Genomic DNA, 20,663 nt, shown 5'->3' on the forward strand with positions numbered 1-20,663 from the left:
CCAGCTTTTTTACTTGTGGTTGTCCATTGAGCAAGGGTGCACCCTGCATTACGTTTGCTTGGATGAGGTAGAGACCTCAATGTGAGTAAATTATTACATAATATATTATATAATAATACATTTACTCCCTCGCTTTTTAGGGTTCCGTAGCCAAATGGCAAAAAACGGAACCCTTATAGATTCGTCATGTCTGTCTGTCTGTCCGTCTGTCCGTCCGTATGTCACAGCCATTTTTTTCCGAAACTATAAGAGCTATACTGTTGAAACTTGGTAGATAGATGTATTCTGTGAACCGCATTAAGATTCTGATGCAAAAATAAATAAAAAATATTGGGGGCTCCCCATACCTACTTAGAACTGAAACTCAAAAAATTTTTTTTCATCAAACACATACGTGTGGGATAAAAATGATATCGAGGTTTCTAAAATTTTTTTTTCTAAACAGAATAGTTTGCGTGACAGACGCTTCCAAAGTGGAAAAAAGTTGGTCCCCCTCTAACTTCTAACATAAGAAAATAAAAAATCTAAAAAAAACATAAATGATGTACATTACTATAAAAACTACCAACGAAAATTGTTTTGAACGAGATCTAGTAAGTAACGCAGTCGCTAGCGATTACACCTATTGTAAAATCATGGTAAGCACACATGATATGGCCGACCTATTGCCACTTCTAAGCGCAACTGTCAAAATTTAACAGTTATTAAATTATAACTACGATATGAACATGGAACAGACATGCTAAGGTAAGGTTTTCCTTCAAACCTCCATCCTCCTTTGATACCTAGGTACGTAATATCTGACAGACACGTGTAATATTATTGTCATAATAATCAAGACAACTTTTTAACCATTCGGTAACGCTTCACGTAGAGATTAATATTTAACAATTAATTGTGAATACGCAGAATTACTACGAAATCGAAACCAGTAGCTTGTGGCATACCTAAAGCTGTTGTTATTGAACAGGGGGCGTAGTGTGAGTTTATATCAAACGCATTCGATAACGACTGCGTAAAAAGTGACATCAATGACGTCACTGACAGCGCCTCTAGCGGTAACTTTCAAGAAATAAAATCTTTATTTACATTATTTAAAGCAGTCGACATCGAATGCGTTTGACGTAAACTCACACTACGCCCCCAGAGTTTGAAGTGTCATTTTATTTAAACGACAGTTCACACTTGTGGAACTTTGCATTAAATATAAAAATATACTTAAAATATTTAAAAATATCAAAACGCTACTGTGTATTAACACTGTCTACGAATGTTCTTTTTGTATTGACATTGTCGCTACTATGAAACTACTTAGTCAAGCGCAACTTGGTAACTCATGATTAACGTTCTCTAATAAGTAAGTAGGAAGAAATATTACTGAAATAGGTACACGTACCTTATACTCGTATTAATGGAACTCGTGGAATTACGTTATAATTTAGTTATTTGTAGACAGATCTTACTGACAAATATTTTAGCATTAAAGGAATTTGCTAGGGGCATACTTTCAGCCAAAGATAACAGTACGAAGGAATTTACAGCGTAATTTTTTCGACTCTTGTGTATAAACTACTTGCTCAAAAAGTAAATAACAATTTGACACGTTGCGTTGACACCACCGCTCGTGGACGTATAGATGACCCACGCTGAACTGTCCTACCAAACTTAATGACAGGGGGGCGCTACCATCGTTCAACTATATGGTTTCCAACATGGCAAAAATCGGAACCAGCGATCCGGTATTGACGGTGGCGCCCCACTGTCAATGTCATGGATAGGACAGTTCAGTATATGAACTGTCAAAACGAGACTTCCATAGATTTTGTAGGGCAATACAAGCCGATAACGTCACAATTTTGTCAAATCAATCGACTAACTTTTTATTGGGTCCAAATTCGGTTGCATAAAAAATATTGTCATAATTTAAGAGTGCATAAATTTTTTTTGGCATACTCATAATTTCGCATAACGTTCATACAGAATAAATCATAAGGCATATTTTTTTTGCCATAACCACTTTTATTATAATAATATTTTAGTATATATTTTTTCTGTATTCTCGTTTTTTTAATAACGATTTCTAGGCATAACATTTATTGGCATCTAAACCAATGCCATAAATATTAAGATTCATAATATACAAAATACCATAATGTTAACAAATATAAATAGACAAGCAAGCATGCAAACAAGCATGCAAGCAAGCAGCAAGCATGCAATCAAACAGCAAGCACGCAGGCATGCAAGCAAGCTGCAAGGTAGCATGTAAGCATGCATGCAAGCAAGGATGCAAACAAGCAAGCCTGCAAGCAAGCAGCAAGCAAGCAGCAAGCAAGCATGCAAGCAAGCAGCAAGCAAGCATGCAAGCAAGCAGCAAGCATGCAATCAAGCAGCAAGCATGCAAGCAAGCAGCAAGCAAGCATGCAAGCAAGCAGCAAGGAAGCATGGATTCAAGCAAGGATGCAAGCAAGCAAGCATGCAAGCAAGCAAGCATACAAGCAAGCATTAGGATTGCCTTATCTCCGGCGCTGCGGGAAGTGCGGTCCTTCCGCTCTGGCGTAACATATACCCGGCATGCCATGCTCGCTTCCGCAGCTTCGGCTTGCTGGTCGCCTTCGGCGACCAGCCTCAGCCGCTCCAGCTCGCACGGCTGCCGGATATATGTTACAGCGAGCGAGGACCGCACTCCCTCCGCGCCTCCGGCTTTTAAATTACACTCTAGTATAGGGCAGACTAGTACCACGTGAAAGAGACCACGGCCAGTCGGGATCTACATAATTCCAGACCAGGCAAGCTTATTGTTGTAAAAGAAATGTGGACTGTATAATATGTGCGTTATAAATAGATAAGAGGGATTTGAGATCAAACAGAATGTATTTTCACGAGCTTAAGTTTTCTAAGAGACAGGTCAAAAATTAAGAACAACAATGACAATGACACAGAGAATTTAGTTTTTACAAATCTACAGGCCGAAAGAGTATAAAGATGGAAGGAGGATCGTTCGCAACATCACAAATACATAATAATTTACTCTTCAATGTTGGTTGCTCTTATAGACAATATTTATGACTTTAAATGTTATAAATAATTACATTATGTTTATCGTATTTTATTAAAAACAAACTTTAGGAATATAAAAATTATGTTATTTACATTTATGATTATTTAAATTATGGTATTGAAAATTAGATAAAGTTATTATTATGCCTAAGAAACCATTATGCATTTAGAAAACTATGCATATCAAAGTTTATGCGAAAAAACTTTATGGAAATACTGTTATGCCAAACTAAATTATGATGAAAAATGTTATGCGTCTGAGAGGGCACCCCTTTTTATTAAAATACAAAGCAACAAAAAAAAATCTGCGATCGTTCTTCTACGAATCTGACTCGACAGGTGTGCATCGTTCAGTTTGGTGTACAGGATATCTTTATTGAACTTTTATCGCCTACCTTGCTAGATTGTTTTTTAGTCTAGCTTTGAACTGTCATTGGCTAAAATGACGATAACGAGGACACGGACGTTCCATGATGAAGTAAACCGACAATACTTTTTGATAAAAACGTTCTTAAATGTAACCAACCACATGCATGGTAGTACTAAAGCAAATCGATATCTCGAGTTAAGTTCTTACGAAATTCGACATCCATCGCAGATATGGAGCGCGAATAATATTGTAATGGACGTCTTTCAATAGCACTAGAGTACCTATTCGGTCGCGATGCCGCACAGAGCGATAAGGTAACTGGAGCACCTGCGAATATCTGAAATGTATTCAGTGTTACATAATGTTTATGTTAACTACATGAGTATGTAGGATTTTACGCGGTTAACATTCAAGGAGTCTTATCGTCATTTTTTCTTATCGAAATTTTGTGACCTCGTATTTTGGTTGACGTTTTCGACAGATTAGGTATTAAGGTGTCAACTGTCAATGACGTAGTTTCAACCCAGGTTTTTTTTTGGTTGATTGAATTAAATTAAAAAGTTTTTTTTAAATTATTAGTTAAAGTTAGTCTACTCATTTTCATAAGTCATCGGATTCAAAATCTTTTTGTGTATTCGCGTTTTACTAGATACAGCTCCAGTAAGCATATTATAGACAAAAATGGCTTATCAAGGTTATGATGATTTAGGTAGACATTTGTGCTCTTTTGTATGTGTGTGAAAATCGAACAATCTGAATATTTCAATGTGCCGTTACGTGAAACCTTATCGTGGAGTACTGCATCCGAGTACTTTAGTCCCATCGAAAGAGGACCGATGCAATATTATGTGCGCTCGAAACGCAGCGCCAAATTTTAGAGGTAGGTAACCGAATTTAAACTCGATCACTCGATACACCAGAGCCAATGACCTGAATGTCTCCAACTTCCTCATTGACCCTAGAGCAATTCCAAGTATACCATCAATAAAAGCCTAATTAGAGTCATCAAACCTCTCAGTCATTCAATTAGAGCCATTAGAACTTCATAACTATGAGTTGTTTTCTATGTGTAAGCTGAGGACACGTGTCTCCAGCTGACACATCTGTATCTTCGTAAATATTTATGCTACGATAATGTATTATACCTCAAAAATTACAGTCGAATCCAAATAGTAGGCTTTCCACTTTTCAAGACTTTAGCTCAAATACTGTTAAAACCACGATCAAAAAACTATGTGCGAGCTGGAGTACCGTGTCTCCAGCTTACACATCTGTATCTTCGTAAATATTTAAGCTACATCAATGTTTTATATCTCATAAATTAAAGTCGAATAAAAAAACCCGACTTCAATTCTTTCAAAGCTTTATTTCGAACCGTTTTCGAACTACGAACCGATACGTATGTGTAAGCTGGTGACACGTAACACACGGTGGATTATTAAAACCGTATAAGTTAGAGTTGCGTTTTAAAGATCAAATAATTCGTTATAATTAAAGTACACACGAGACATAATTTCAAATCTCTAGGTCTCTTAGTTTCAGAATTAAAAGCCAAAAACTATTTTCCCGCCAAATAATTCAAATAATATGGGTCGACTGCGACGTTGCCGTTCCGTGCGTCCACTAGAGCAGTCGAATTTGAACCTAAAAACTAGTACTGTTTGAATCATTTTTATTTGTAGTTTAAATCATTTAATTTCGATTATAAGAATTTTAGACTAGGAGCCGGCTGATTTCTGTATTGAGTACTTAATAACCTATATTTTATTAATAAGAAAAAGCTAGGTAAAACAAAATTATATTTTAATATACAAGTATAATAACGAACTTGTTTCCAAAGACTCAAATATTTGTGGCGTTTCTAAACGCAACCACTTTAATTTTTATTTAAATACCGTGAAGTCCCACGATTCTGCCACGTCAAGTGGCAAAAATGGGCAACAACTATACAGGGTGGAAACGTTAAGTGATCTCACTCGATTATTTCTTAACTATACAAGATATTAAAAAACTGGTTACTGATCCTGAAAGTGCTTAATGAGCTCTTTCAAACGGTACCAATAATAAGTTACAGAATAAACTGGATCTATCTGAAAATTCAATGTTTCCAGCTTCATAGAGCTCATGAAGCACTTTCAGGATCAATAACTAGTTTATTGATATCTTGTATAGTTTAGAAATAATCGAGTGAGATCACTTATCGTTTCCACCCTGTATTTTGCTCTATGGTTACAAACAGATTTTGCATGACATTGACAGATATATGTCAAAATCCACCAATCACGCAGCATTTGGACCTCGCATCTACGTATTGCCATCTGGCGGATTTTCCAATCGCGAAAGCCCTCATTGAATTCTTCTTCTTTTGTTGAAAAAAAAAAATTAACAACATTAACATCACAAATCACAATCACTACTAAGACATCACAAAATAGACGAAACACAGCATTTGCACAGAATTGGCCGTAAGGATCTATATCCATAGCCGTAAAACTTGTATTAAAAAAAAAGATGACAGTTGACTGCAATATTGAGAAACAGTCAGTGTTGCCAGAAGGTTACTTTTGTAACCTTTTAGCTGATTTTTGAACTGCTTTGGTTTACTTTTAGGTTACACTAATGAAAAGGTTACTTTTAGGTGATTTAGTTAGTAAAATATGATTTATCTGTGGTAATTAAATAGATTAATTAGATTTACGAATCTCTGATGGATGAGTGATACCCGACCCGAGGTTTCCGCCAACTGGGACCGCAATCAACTAGGACCGCGGTCCCAATCGCCAGATCAGTAAAAATTAAATACTTTTCTGGGACCATTCATAAAGGACAATGACCAAAAATGTATGGAGTGTGGTCCAAATGTCAACCACCACCTATGGTGACCTATGTAGTAAAATAGTCTACTAAATACAGATTCATTATAACCAAACCGCAATCAAAAATATGCTGTCAGTAAAAAGTTATGACTGAATGAAAAGTCATGTTTTTACCTTTTCATCTGAAAATTAATGTTCTTGATATCATTCTATCCATCGCACATTTCGGATTAATCTATGCATATTATGTCATGTCGCTTAGTGTGCCGTGTTAGATTCTCGCTAAAAGAAAAAAAAAACTCAGAAGAAAGACAACAATATTGGAATTATGGTCGGGTGGTCGCTGCTCCGCCCCTATTGGTTGTAGGGTGATGTTAAATAACCTAAAACCATCCTTGATAAATGGGCTATCCATAACAAAAAGAATTTTTCAAATCGGACCAGTAGTTCCTGAGATTAGCGCGTAAACTACTACAATTTTTCATACAGTCATAACTTTTTACTGACAGTTTATTTATTTTTCGTCCCATACTGAAAGTTAATCTCTATTTAATGGACCATAAGCCAATATAGGTCTCATTAGTGGTGGACATTTGGACCACTTTTGGTCATTGTCCTTTTAGTACGATACCGATTTTGGCTTGAATAATATATTTTTTTAAGTTATCTATGAGTGAACCTAGTCGCTGGAAGAAAAATATTTAATTTTTATCGATCCAGCGACTGGGACCACTGTCCCAGTTAATTGCGGTCCCAGTAGCCGGAATCTACGGCCCGATCGCGAACGTCTTCGCTTTCGCTTCGCGAAGCCCACACTCGGCCTCGTCGGCACGCGCACCGACGATCGCCAAACTGCTAGAGTACCTTCTGTACTCGCCACTCTGCCCGGTGAAGCTGGAAAAGCTCCTCCAGCTACCAGCGCGCGTCCCTTCAAAAAAAAAAAAAAAAAAGCCGGAAACCTCCCCGACCCGACCGTGGATCACCAGTATTCTACTACACAATAAAGTATAGGGTAAGGTGGGGCACAATGTTACACGGGGTACAATGTTACAATGCATATTTCTCCGTCCCTTTCTATTAGTTGTATGATGTTCAGCGGCTCAGTTCAGCAGCTCTTATGAGCTTGACAAACGTGTATACCAACATCATACAACTAATAGAAAGGGACGGAGAAATATGCATTGTAACATTGTACCCCGTGTAACATTGTGCCCCACCTTACCCTACCTAGGTTATTAAAAGTTGATCGATCTGTGATAAATAATTTACCTGATTAATTAGTTTTATGAAGTAGGAATTTTATTTCATTAGTGATACCCGACAAGAACGTAGATCATCGGATTTCTAGTAAAGTGTATCTACCTTAATTATTAAAAATTTTAATTGATCTGTGATAATAATCAAGCTGAATAAAAATGTTTTTGATTGTTATTTTAGCATTTCATTCTAGCTATTATATTTCCAAGAATAACCTGGTTTTGCCATGTCTGAATACAGTTTTTTTTTTCGGTTTCGGTAAAACCGGTTTTGTGACCCCCTAAATCCCACCCTTACGTTCATATAAAAAGAATGTGCGTAATCTATACGTACATAAGGCACCTAAAATAATAGAGAGGAAAGAATTGATTGTATTGAACAATGAACCGTCTCAGCTATAAAAGACCCACTAAACTGAACTGTCCCACCAAACACATTGATAGGGGGCGCCACCATTGTTCACCTGTACAAGGTTTCCCAAAAAGTACTGTCAAGCCGAAGCCCAGAGGTAGAGTATCACTAGGGCTACCCGAATACTCGATTTTTTCAAGTTATTTATAATTTTCAGATGATTATGATAATGATGAAAATCTTTATCATATTTCAAAAACTGGGATAAAATCTATCCTACGTCCTTTCCCGGGACTCAACCATCTCTATGCCAAATTTCATCAAAATCGGTTCAGTGGTTTAGGCGTGAAAGCAAGACAAAGTTACTTTCACATTTATAATATTAGTATAGATGCAATGTTTTTGCCTCGATTAAATAAAACATTGTGATCAAAATAAAAACTTATTATCAAAATATTTTATAGGTTATTAGGTACTCAATACAGAAATCAGCCGGCTCCTAGTCTAAAATTCTTATAATCGAAATTAAATGATTTAAACTACAAATAAAAATGATTCAAACAGTACTAGTTTTTAGGTTCAAATTCGACTGCTCTAGTGGACGCACGGAACGGCAACGTCGCAGTCGACCCATATTAGTTGAATTATTTGGCGGGAAAATAGTTTTTGGCTTTTAATTCTGAAACTAAGAGACCTAGAGATTTGAAATTATGTCTCGTGTGTACTTTAATTATAACGAATTATTTGATCTTTAAAACGCAACTCTAACTTATACGGTTTTAATAATCCACCGTGTGTTACGTGTCACCAGCTTACACATACGTATCGGTTCGTAGTTCGAAAACGGTTCGAAATAAAGCTTTGAAAGAATTGAAGTCGGGTTTTTTTATTCGACTTTAATTTATGAGATATAAAACATTGATGTAGCTTAAATATTTACGAAGATACAGATGTGTAAGCTGGAGACACGGTACTCCAGCTCGCACATAGTTTTTTGATCGTGGTTTTAACAGTATTTGAGCTAAAGTCTTGAAAAGTGGAAAGCCTACTATTTGGATTCGACTGTAATTTTTGAGGTATAATACATTATCGTAGCATAAATATTTACGAAGATACAGATGTGTCAGCTGGAGACACGTGTCCTCAGCTTACACATAGAAAACAACTCATAGTTATGAAGTTCTAATGGCTCTAATTGAATGACTGAGAGGTTTGATGACTCTAATTAGGCTTTTATTGATGGTATACTTGGAATTGCTCTAGGGCCAATGAGGAAGTTGGAGACATTCAGGTGAGCCAATGTGCTGTGGCCAAAAAAGGTTCGGCGAAGCTTTGTGGTTTTTGGGAATGATAAAACGTTTCGGCTATGTTACTATCGTGCAAATCTAAATTTGCTTTTGTTCACATCGTTGGACGAAGTGTAGAACAACACGGATATTGGATTTTAAAATGTATTGGGACAGCGTAAACTTATTTTTTTGCGGTCAATCATCCAACAGACTTGTTTTTCTAGTACCGGTTTAGCTTTTTTCGTCGTCCGGTGCTTAAGAAATCATGGAATCATAAGTATTTCTATTCAATTCTTTCAATCAACCTTGTGAACTTAACAAATTGGGAATAACCCAACCCAAAAACTTCGAATCGAGACTGTATGTATGTGTGTATGTATGTTTGTATTAAGTACATACCTAAACGCGACGTTTAAACCAGCCAAAATTATCGGAGAAAGAATTATGAACAAAGTAGCTTTTGCCCGCGGCTTCACCCGCGTGAAATTTAGTGTCACAGATCGGCATAAATTATAGCCTATAATATGTTAATCTTGGTTACAAACAATAATACTGTAAAGTTTCAACAAAATCTGTTCAGTACTTTTTGCGTGAAAGAGTAACAAACATCCAGACATCCAAACTTTCACATTTATAGAATATTACTAGGATGACGATCGTGCGTTCTAAACCCGAAATCTGTTCTTTTACGTCTGTACAACAATTTAATAGAGCAAATCTGGCCTCGTTGATATATCGGGGCATGTGCCTTCGCCTTCCCGGGAGATGAGCGAGTGCCTTTAAATGCCTATTTTATGCCAATTTATTCGCGACTCGATCTGCGTTAAATTTATTTTAGCCATACCCCGCAGCTGTGCTCGAGAATCGCCCACGTGGTTGTGTGTATTCTAATTTGTGATGCGATCGTTTTATAATTGAGAATAATATTGTGCCAACAATAATCTTCATTATCGTTGGACTGAACTCATTATGTTAATGTAGATCGACAAATAGACATTATAGTCGTATTCATACTCGAGTTGTGATTGTGATTGAAATTATTTTGTGAATGAAAAATAATGAAATGTATTCGGAAGGTTACAAAGATTCTTGGAATCAAAGAAAGAGTAATCAACAACATTTTGGTTTCCTGTTTCATGAAAAGGTTTACGGTTTTAAAATTGTTTGAATTCTCTGTAAGGTTTTTGACAACTTGCTTTTTACACTTTGCATATTTTCCACGAATAAATTCATTTCCCAGGGTTTTTTCTGAAACAATCAACTCCATAAAAGTGAATTCTTTTCTCAATTATCCAGCCCAAATTAAATTTAGAAAATGAAAGAATGAGTAACTCACCGAATTTCCACTTCGTAAAAACGGTAACAACTCTATTAAATAAAATCTATACTTATTATACTTATAATATTATAAAGCTGAAGAGTTTGTTTGTTTGTTTGTTTGTTTGTTTGTTTGATTGTTTGTTTGGTTGAACGCGCTAATCTCAGGAACTACTGGACCGATTTGAAAAATTCTTTTTGTGTTGGATAGCCCGTTAGTTCCTGAAGGCTTTAGGCTATATATCGCACACCTAGATCTAAACTGAGACAACTCAAAAAAGGGCATTTTTCAGGAGGCGAAAAAAACGTATTACTACATTTTTTGTTAGGGAAGTTATGAAACTCAGTTTTATTTTGGATTATTGATAGGCTGTGAAATGACCCTGTGTATAAACTGGGTCAAAAAATCTATCCTTTTTACCTTTAATCGCAGTTTTTTCAGTTGTTACATTTTAGGGGAATGACTTTGTATAAATAATAAAGTACATTTAGACTTGAATCAGCTTTGTCTGGACATTTTGAGATTTGAGTTCTCCTTTTCCACTCTTAAAATTTTTATATCGTGCCATTTAACTTGATTCGATTTTCGTCTAAAACCAAATTACTTGCCCACATTTTTTGCAAGATTTTAGTGTCATAAAACTTTTCAAATGTCATCTCTTTCACGTACTTTGGTCCTCTGTATTTCAAAATTTCAAGATGTGGCTGAGTCCTCTTCCTGCACTATTAAAGTGGTTTTCATTGAATGTTTCGATATCCTTAATCATCAATTTAGGAATTGTTTGAGAAAACAGTTCTTTTTTAACACGATTTGGATCAGCATAAGAGATTAAATGAAGATTTCATGACATGGTGAACATGATAGGTGTTTGAGTTTCTTCAGCCACTTTTTCTTAGCATCAGCTGATTGATATGTTTATTTATTATTTATTTACTTATTATAGACCTTTTTTCTACGTTATTTTTTATTTCTACATTATAAAGAAGGTTTTATCTTTTGTGCAGACAACAGCATATCAGACTATACACTTGTATTACAACTACATTAGTTACGACAGTGTTTAACTTGAAGTGCCGTCGTCTGTACATTGTAATTTTAACTATCTTTACACTGTTCTCTCAAAATATTTAAAAGAAAACGACCTAGGCTATTTTTTTCGGAAAATAAAAAAAATATCCACTGTAATTTTTACTTATCCAACAATAGTAAGTTAACTCAAAACACTCTTCTCAAACACAACAGTTGAACAGTTTGAATAAAACTAACTTTATTTAGAAACATGGATTATCATACTGTACCTGATTTTAGGTGAAACATGCAAAACTACGCGTCCTGTATAGAATAACATTGAATTGAAATTTGTTCCAACAAAACTACGCCAACTAGAAATTCACAAGTTGATTCATCAAAACCAACTCAACTCAAAATAGTAACAAAATATAAGTTACTTTATCAAACAAAACTGGAACAAGTCAAAATGATCTGGTTGACTATTGCAAAACAATTCATCAATACTGTTACTACTCAAATTAACTCATTATATATTTTCTGCTTAACTGTAACAAATCTAAATATCCGCGTTTTCGTTTATTTTAATACGTGCACTCTCTGATACTAGCGAAGGTCAACTGACAAAACGCTTGTTTAGGTGGAAGGGGTTGACAAGCGTTGATTCAACAAAAGTAAGTTATCGCCATCTAGCGGCAAATGGATCAAGGCTTTATTAAACCTGTTATGTTGGAAAGATGCGTATGATAACCGAGTATTTGAATACAAGCATAAGTCAAAATTGGCAATTTTTGAGTTGTCTCAGTTTAGATCTAGGTGTGCGATATCATCACGCTAAGACCAATAGGAGCGGAGCACCAATGAATAATGTTTCAAATCAGTGATTTTTTTCCTTTTGAGAGCTGACGCTGCGTAAACGGTTAAAGTTTCGCAAAAATCATGTATCACAGGATTGTTCCCCTTTAAAAGTTCTAAAAAAAAGTCCGCGATAGTATATGTCTATCTTTTAAGGTTGGCTCATAGTAACCCTTTTTATGCAAAAAGAAATCTGTTTTATATTAATGCATTATTTGCGGAGGTTTTTTCATAAACATGATATTAATCCTTATCCAAATAAATAAGTTATTCATCACAAGTATTTAATTTTAAACATACTTGGCCTTTACACCATTCAATTTCAATAAATATCTTAGGAGATATCGCAGTTTTAAAATATCATCGCAGCAAAATAATGATCAAGTACTGCGCGCGCCACTGATGGATCAATGCACAGCCTAAACCGCTGATCATAGAGACCTGAAACTTGGACGGTGTGTTCTTTGTAAGACGTAAGCATCTGATAAGAAAGGATTTTCCAAAATTCTACCCCTAAGGAGGTAAAAAGGGGAGGGCAAAGTTTGTATGGGATAACCAGATTCCTTCGTTCAATCTACTTCAAATTTCGCATAAGCATTCTATAACAGAATTAATGGAAGACGTGTTTCGTATTTTAGTGAAATGCATCCCCTAACTATGTTAAAAAGGGGTAGAAAGTTATTTTAGTGGTGATTTGCTTCAAAGTTGATATTAATTACTCATTAGTGCATTTTTTTTACAATCATGTCATGTTAAAGACTATCATACTCTAGGGGCCTCCACTTAACCTCGGAGTGGGTGCCCGCTGCGTGCGCTCGCCTAACAATGCATAGTAATGCATGACGGTCAATTCATGCCGCGGGCACCTGCTTGCGCTGTATACATAAACTCATTTTCGCGCGAGAGTTTTTGCGGAGGCCCTTGAGGTAGTGGGAGTAGTCTTGAGGAAAAGCTCCTTCTCCCATGGCCAGTGGCATGCTAGAAACTTGGTGATTCTAGCACCCGTAGGAAAATAAAAAAAAAAGTTTACCAATAATACTGCGGTAGGTGTAGTTTTCGATTTCGTTGTAAAAAAATAATACCACCGATCAAAGGCCGAGCTGCATATTCATAAAATTTAGATAATAACGTTAAAAATCGTATGAGAACGTTTTCGACTTCTCCGCGGACGAAGTCGCGGGCAAAAGCTATTTGTAAAATAATTATCCCACCAAAAACATTCTGTAAAAAACTAGCCAAGTCTCGATGGAGCTGCTTGTTTATCTCTAAAAAGTAATGAAATCTAGACAAAGTCGTGCCAAGTCTATGGTTCTTTACTGCGATTTCTTTATTATTATAGTTAATGTTGTGTGACTTGGCCGTTTAAGGGTACAAAACCAGGTGTTCCATGACACCATTGCACCAATCTGTTGCCAGAACCGCTACCCATTGACGATGGAATATTGCCACTTGGAAAACGTTGATTTAATAACCAGTCAATTGTAGGCTTAATAAAGCTGCGTATTGCAATAATACTTACGCATACGCATGATTATTGATTATCCTTATAAAGATTGTTCAACGGCCAAGTCACACAACATTAACTATAATAATAAAGAAATCGCAGTAAAGAACCATAGACTTGGCACGACTTTGTCTAGATTTCATTACTTTTTAGAGATAAACAAGCAGCTCCATCGAGACTTGGCTAGTTTTTTACAGAATGTTTTTGGTGGGATTTCACTTCTTTTTGTAGAATGTGGCATATTATTATTTAACGTCGTCGTCCTTTAATATTATCGACATTTTTTTTTACGATATAAAATATAGCGACCTTTAAAATGGACAACGAATCAGATTATTATTGTTTTATTAATAACTTAACCTTAGCGAACCTCACGATATAATTAACGAAATCAACCAAATTCAAATTACACAACATTCAACTTAATCGACGGGGGGGTCTAGAAAGGAAAAAAAATCTGGACACCGCGGTGCAGAAAATCGACGCTCAAAGTGCTAGCGCCATCTAGCGGTGAGCGGTACAGGTGAACACCACGGTGCCGGTGTGGCGCTAGTAGTATTGATTATGAATGTGGTGTTACTCCAGATCTTCGATTTTCCTAGTTTTTATAGTTTTCCCTTTATGTGGCCATTAAACCCTAACTCTGTACCAAATTTCAGCTCTCTGAGTTTATGGGAAGTACTAGTTCTATTTTGATGATCATCAGTGAGTGAGTGTCATAAATGCGAAACTTTGCTTTCGCTTAACTTCGGAACTAAATGACCTACAGACTTGAAATTTTGGATTTTAAGTATGTGATTATAGCTAACTAGATGACGAAAATTTCTGCGTTCTGGTCTTATCCAGAGGTTCTCAAATAGGGGCCTGAAAATGCGGCGAAATGGTTCCAGTAAAGGATGGTACGGCAGTGTTTGCTTCGCGCTCGACTTGGCGGGGGCACTGCCGTGCCCCCAGATCTAGACTAAATTATTAAAAGTGCCTACCCAAAGTCATTATTCCACGCGGACGAAGTCGCGGGCACAGCTATACTTTATAAGTTACGCACGTGGGGACCGTTGAATAAAATGTTCAATATCATCCAGCAAAGAGGTTATGAGATAGGGATGGCGACAACCGGTGGAACGCGATAATAAGCCCGGAACATATTGCAACGAAGTAATAACACTCCCGCAAGCTGCTTTATTAGGTTTGCTTTTACCTATAAAAATGGAGGAATGGGCTATTCAACTGTGCTTGTGGACATTTGCTATCGTGTTTAATCTGATAAAGTCGATTCGATTGTTTTGTGCACTTAAAGACGCTGTAGCGAAGATATCAAACGATATCGACGCGATAGCGAATGTTACATTAGATAGAGGTCTAGAACTGGGGGCAAACCAATGTCTCTCAAGACATAAAAGCTCTTTTGACGATTTAAACGTACTTAGGTACTAATTTCATTAGTCAACGTAAAAAAACTTCTCGGATTTTTATATTGATGACGGAAAATCATCTAATGGTATTTATTGAACAGGCAAAAAGTGTTCTTTTTTTGCAGTATTTCGGGACTCAAAATGGTATGGCAATATGGCGTCACAATGGCACATGTGCGTTATACTTCAAAGTTGAACGGCAGTCATTGACAGATTGAAATATTACACTTTTAGAAAATGGCTTTAGCCAATCTGCCCCGTTTTCAATATCACGGCATCATACCAAAATAAACATTTTTATTTAAAATGCTTATTTTAAAATCTTTCATCTGAAGTAGGGCCGAGGATAACAGAGTCTATTAAATTATTCTGATCCAAAAATAAGTCAGCCAATAATTTCAACTTACGTAATACGACTAGTCCAGTCAATGAATGCCTTAACGACGGTGTAGATAGAAATCCGTGGAACACAATTTCTGACCTCGGGACTTTATTCAGCCTAGTTAGATGGTGAACATAGCAAAAGTCCCCGCCCTTAGCCCTTGAGCCGGCGGGGAGAGGGGGGTTTAAAGGTACCACTTTTCGGTTTTTCGCTTAATCCTCGGAAACTATGTGTCCTAGTGACATGACTACTATGAACCAAAAAAAGCTTATTCAATTTGCTACAGGTGAGACCGTCAAGTTTTTCTATATCTTGTATAGTTTTAGCGGCATCTGCTCTAGAAGGTCTGTAAAATTGGAAAATTTATTGTTGTCTTACATGTTCCTTTCAGGAGAAAATCGACTAAATCAACATTGAGCAAACACTATAGACATGCGGGAGCATGTTAAGCCTAGTTCCATGGAGGGGACTGCACCGTGCGTATATTTAGACGAACCAATTAGAGCCACTTTTGACTCCTCATCATTCAAAAACTGCTGTGCATTAACACTTCAAATTTGGCTCATGTATTGAGACTTGCAAGATATACATCAGCTTCAAATTTCATAAATATACCTCAAACGGTTATTTAAGTATTGACGTTCAAAAATCGATATTTAGGGCACTAAAATCTATCTATGACATGTGAAATGGTAAATTTACTGGTTTTTTATTTGTTCCTTTGTATTTACATAACTACCTTTCTGGATGCCAAATTTGAACCTTCGAGGTCATCTGGAAGTGGTTAGAATTTGGTCTATAGGTCAGACATGTAGATTTTTGGACGTCAATATCTAAAGAACCGTTTGAGGCATATTTATGAAATTTGAAATATCTTGCAAGTCTCAACACATGAGCCAAATTTGAAGTGTTAATGCACAGTAGTTTTTGAGTGATGAGGAGTCAAAAGTGGCTCAAAGTAATTCGTCTAAATATACACACGGTGTAGTCCCCTCGCTGGAACTAGGCTTAACATGCTCCCGCATGTCTAGAATGATTGCTCAATGTTGATTTAGTCGATTTTCTCCTGATGGGAACATGTAAGACAAAAATAAAATTTCCAATATTACAGACCTTCTAGAGCAGATGCCGCGAAAACTATACAATTTATAGAAAAACTTGTCGATCTCACCTGTAGCAAATTGAATATGCTTTTTTTGGTTCAAAGTAGTCATGTCACTAGGACGCATAGTTTCCGAGGATTAAGCGAAAAACCGAAAAGTGGCACCTTTAAACCCCCCTCTCCCCGCCGGCTCAAGGGCTAAGGGCGGGGACTTTTGCTATGTTCACCTCCTAACTAGTCTAAATAAAGTCCTGAAGTCAGAAATTGTGTTCTACAGTTTTCCATCTATAATGCTTAATTGACTGGACTAGACAACATTACTTCAACATGTATTTTAATGAAATCGTAATGATTATAAAAGCGTTACAGGTGATGGCAAAAATGTGAGATAACCTCTTTGTTGAGATGAATGATGATTTTGTGATGACAAGGGATGACGAGGGTGATGAGAATGAATGTTATTGAAGGAAGTGGCTGGCCAATGATAATAAGGCTTTAGGAGAGGTGATGAAAATGAGATGAATATTACTACATTTAAAGGGAGGGGAGATGATGATTTTAATATTTTTAAGGGATTTGTTGAAGGCTTAAAAAAAAGAAAGGTGATAACTCGATGATGACTTACCGAAATTATTGGAAGAGGAAAATTTGCCGCGCTGACTATACGTCGACGTGTGAACAGAGAATAAATTACAAAAGCTACTTAAAAAGTACCTTTTAAATACTTACAATCTATCTAAATCAAGTTTTGCCATCTTGATTTAAAAATAAAAATTCAATATTATGCAGAAATGTAACTTTAAAATATTGGTTTTAGGTTTATACCTTTCCAGTATTTTTTAAAGATAAAAGCAGCCTTGTATTAATAAACCACTCACATAAAATAGATTTAACATATACAAACCTAATCAACAATCACAACATCGTGATTACAGTTCAAAACAAATAGAGCAATATTATTCAAGATTTGAGCCAGAACAACGCACGTTAAACTCGTACTGCCAAGATTTCTTTCTTATTTATTATTATTAGATCCAATGTCATAAAACTGGCCGTATCCTACAATAACTTTCCGCAATGTCTGTCGAAGAAACACGAAATTGTTCGACGATCTGAAATTGATTGTTCCTATGGAACCACGATCGGAGCCGGTCGTTAGTGTTCCGTTCATATACGACTAGCTGTGCCCGCGACTTCGTGTGAAAATAGTTTGAAAAATATTTCCCGTTTTTGCAAAATTTTTCTTTGCTGCTCCGCCCCTATTGGCTACAGTTAATTTAAAGGCTTAAGATTTTAGGCTATATAATGTTTAATATGATGTTATATAGCCTAAAGCTCTCCTCAATAAATGGGCTACACACACAAATATTTTTTCAAATTGGACCTGTAGGTTCCCAAGATTAGCGAGTTCGAACAAAAAAATAATTCAGCTTTATAAAATTAGTATAGATTCTTGTAATAAAGTAAACACAAAAGTAAATATCTACAAAATACTTTTCACTACATACAATAATAAATGTGGATTATAAATAATATTAATTTATTAATATAAAATACATAAAAGTGTTATGTTCATATACAGTTCTTAAAATATTACCTCGTAAAGTAAATACGAAACCATTTTCACTGTAATCTGTGGATTTTACTTACGTAATATTTTGATAATGAGTAAAAGCTTCAATTTCAAACTTTAATTAAAATGTATTGAAGGAAATAAAAATGAAACATCAAATTATTAACAATATGAAATTAAATAAAATTAATCAAAACACAATTTCAAAAGGGGTTTAGACTTATTATTAGCCTTTGTTCTGCATATACATACATACTTACATGTATGTGAAAGTGTAATAGGATTACAGACTCCGAAAATAATTATAAACTTTTTTAAACCCTTGTATGCTAAAAAATACATTTTACTAGCAAATTATAACTAGTTTTTCAAATAAACATAGAAGTTAATTATACCTATACGATAATAACAGGTGATGACACATAAACCACGTGAGACTAAGTAAATACTGTAGTCACACAGTTTATAAAAATTAATTCATCTATGAAATAAAATTAGGACTTTAACGCCCATATTATTTAAATATATTTTGACAGTTTTAAAATCTTAAAACTAAAGATTTCCAGAATCTTTAGATAAAACCACAAATGGACCGAGAAATTTCAGATACGCGATATTACATCAGTGTTCTGCTACGAATATCTACGAAATTGCTACGAACGACTACGAAACTGTTTACATTAGCTACGAATAATGAAGTTTTGATTTCCACTGGCTTAAAATTACGTGAATATGATATTAAATAATGTAAAGATCTAATTTTATTATGTGATATCGTATTCCAATAATATTCTTAGTTAAATGGTATTTTATACAATTTCAAGCTATATCATACTTTTTTGCAAAAGATTGTAAACGCAAAGATTTATAAGGATTTTAAGCAAAATTAAGTAGGTAAATGAATATGTAGTGAAGGATGAACAAAATAAATTTCTGATTTACAAGCAAATAAAGTCATGGGGCATTAACTAGAAAGTAAACACTGTAAATACATCCGTCATGTGACAGGTTTTTATTTATTTTCATATTTATGCAAAAATTTGAAAACTTAAGCTGAGAAGAAAGTGAGGACTTGGGATATTCCCAGCAGAAACATAAAAAGTAAACCAATTTTCTTTGGCCCATTTGTAAACATGACGCGATGTAGCGTTTTGTTTAAACAATTTTAAAAATATGTAACTGAAACAAAATGATATTTGGAGAAAATACTACTCCGGATGTCAATTATCAAAGTGACTTTTCTTAGAAAATTCTTATTTCATTAGGCTAATTTCCTGTCTCGACCGAGTAAACAAAGGGCAAAATTGAGTTACGATGGAAACAGTGTTCTTAGAGAAGCCTTATTAATTTTGACTCTATTTGTTATTTACTTTTCTTTCTGAGATGAGTTCCGCTTGTTTGATGTATGAAAACAACGTGAAAAATAAAGGAATTCAACTAACAATAGTTTACCTTTTGGGATACAATCCTTTACTTGTTCACTTCATTGTTTAATTCTGCACTTATCGAGTGTTCGTGTTGTAATTAAAGCCGGGTGGTTTAGGCCGTAATTAAAGAGTTGTGAACAATCAGCGAAAGTTTACAAACTTTTATTTGTACAGTTTTATAGTGTGATAGTCACTTGGCCCGAACATGTGTTCGCGGACGCGATGTGCCCGCCTCGGCCGGCTGTTCGGAGGGTGACCACAAAGGCAGCGTGCGTGAGCCGGCGGTGCCGCGGAGCCATACCCGAGCGCTCCCCAAGCCGGCCGCTTGCTGACTGACGTCGGTCTACACGACACATCTGCATTTAAGAAGCCGCTATCGTTATGCGACTAATCGATTGGTCCGAGCGAGCGAAACTGTCTCCCATCCCGTTCCCCTCGGCTTCTCACTCGTCGCTCGCGCAAGCGCGCTCCTCACTCATTCTGTTTTAAAAGTGGCGGAAAGTAAATAAACTCATACGAACTGTTTGTTAAGAGAACAGAGGATGCAGTGGAACTAAAATTACATTTTAACGTTTGTATAGTTGTACCGATTCGGATGTAGGTCCGTGAGAGCGCGGACGGGTTCGGTGCGCGATGATCTTAAGTAGTTTGATGAAGAAGTGGTTTTTCGTTGTGGTGGCCGCTGGTTCACTTGTTGCGCTGCGACCCTGCGATTTTGTTCCGCTATGGAATACCACGCACGCTATGCACGCCACGTTAACCCTGTTTCTAAGTGGTAATTAATATAAGGTTTGCTTTCGTGAAATATGCAGTCATCATCGTGTTGATGGTCGCGACAGCTGATTTATTTGGTTACGCTACCGTGTTATTAAAGGCGTTATAAACAAGGTTCGCTTTACGTAGTTTGTACGTTTGTAGAGCTTTAACGGCTGTGATTTT

At 36.0% G+C, this 20,663-nt stretch overlaps 1 protein-coding gene across 1 annotated transcript in view; it reads right to left on the minus strand.

The window, feature by feature from the left end:
- LOC135072823 (protein O-mannosyl-transferase TMTC2-like) overlaps positions 1-19,969 on the minus strand; it is a 113,886-nt gene extending 93,917 nt beyond the window's left edge. The window contains exon 1 of the mRNA XM_063966861.1: positions 19,750-19,969. The gene's annotated coding sequence lies outside the window, so the exon portion shown is untranslated. The remainder of the gene's footprint in view (positions 1-19,749) is intronic.
- Positions 19,970-20,663: the final 694 nt, after the last annotated feature.

Source organism: Ostrinia nubilalis, chromosome 6 (assembly GCF_963855985.1).
Source record: "Ostrinia nubilalis chromosome 6, ilOstNubi1.1, whole genome shotgun sequence".
NCBI lineage: Eukaryota > Metazoa > Arthropoda > Insecta > Lepidoptera > Crambidae > Ostrinia > Ostrinia nubilalis.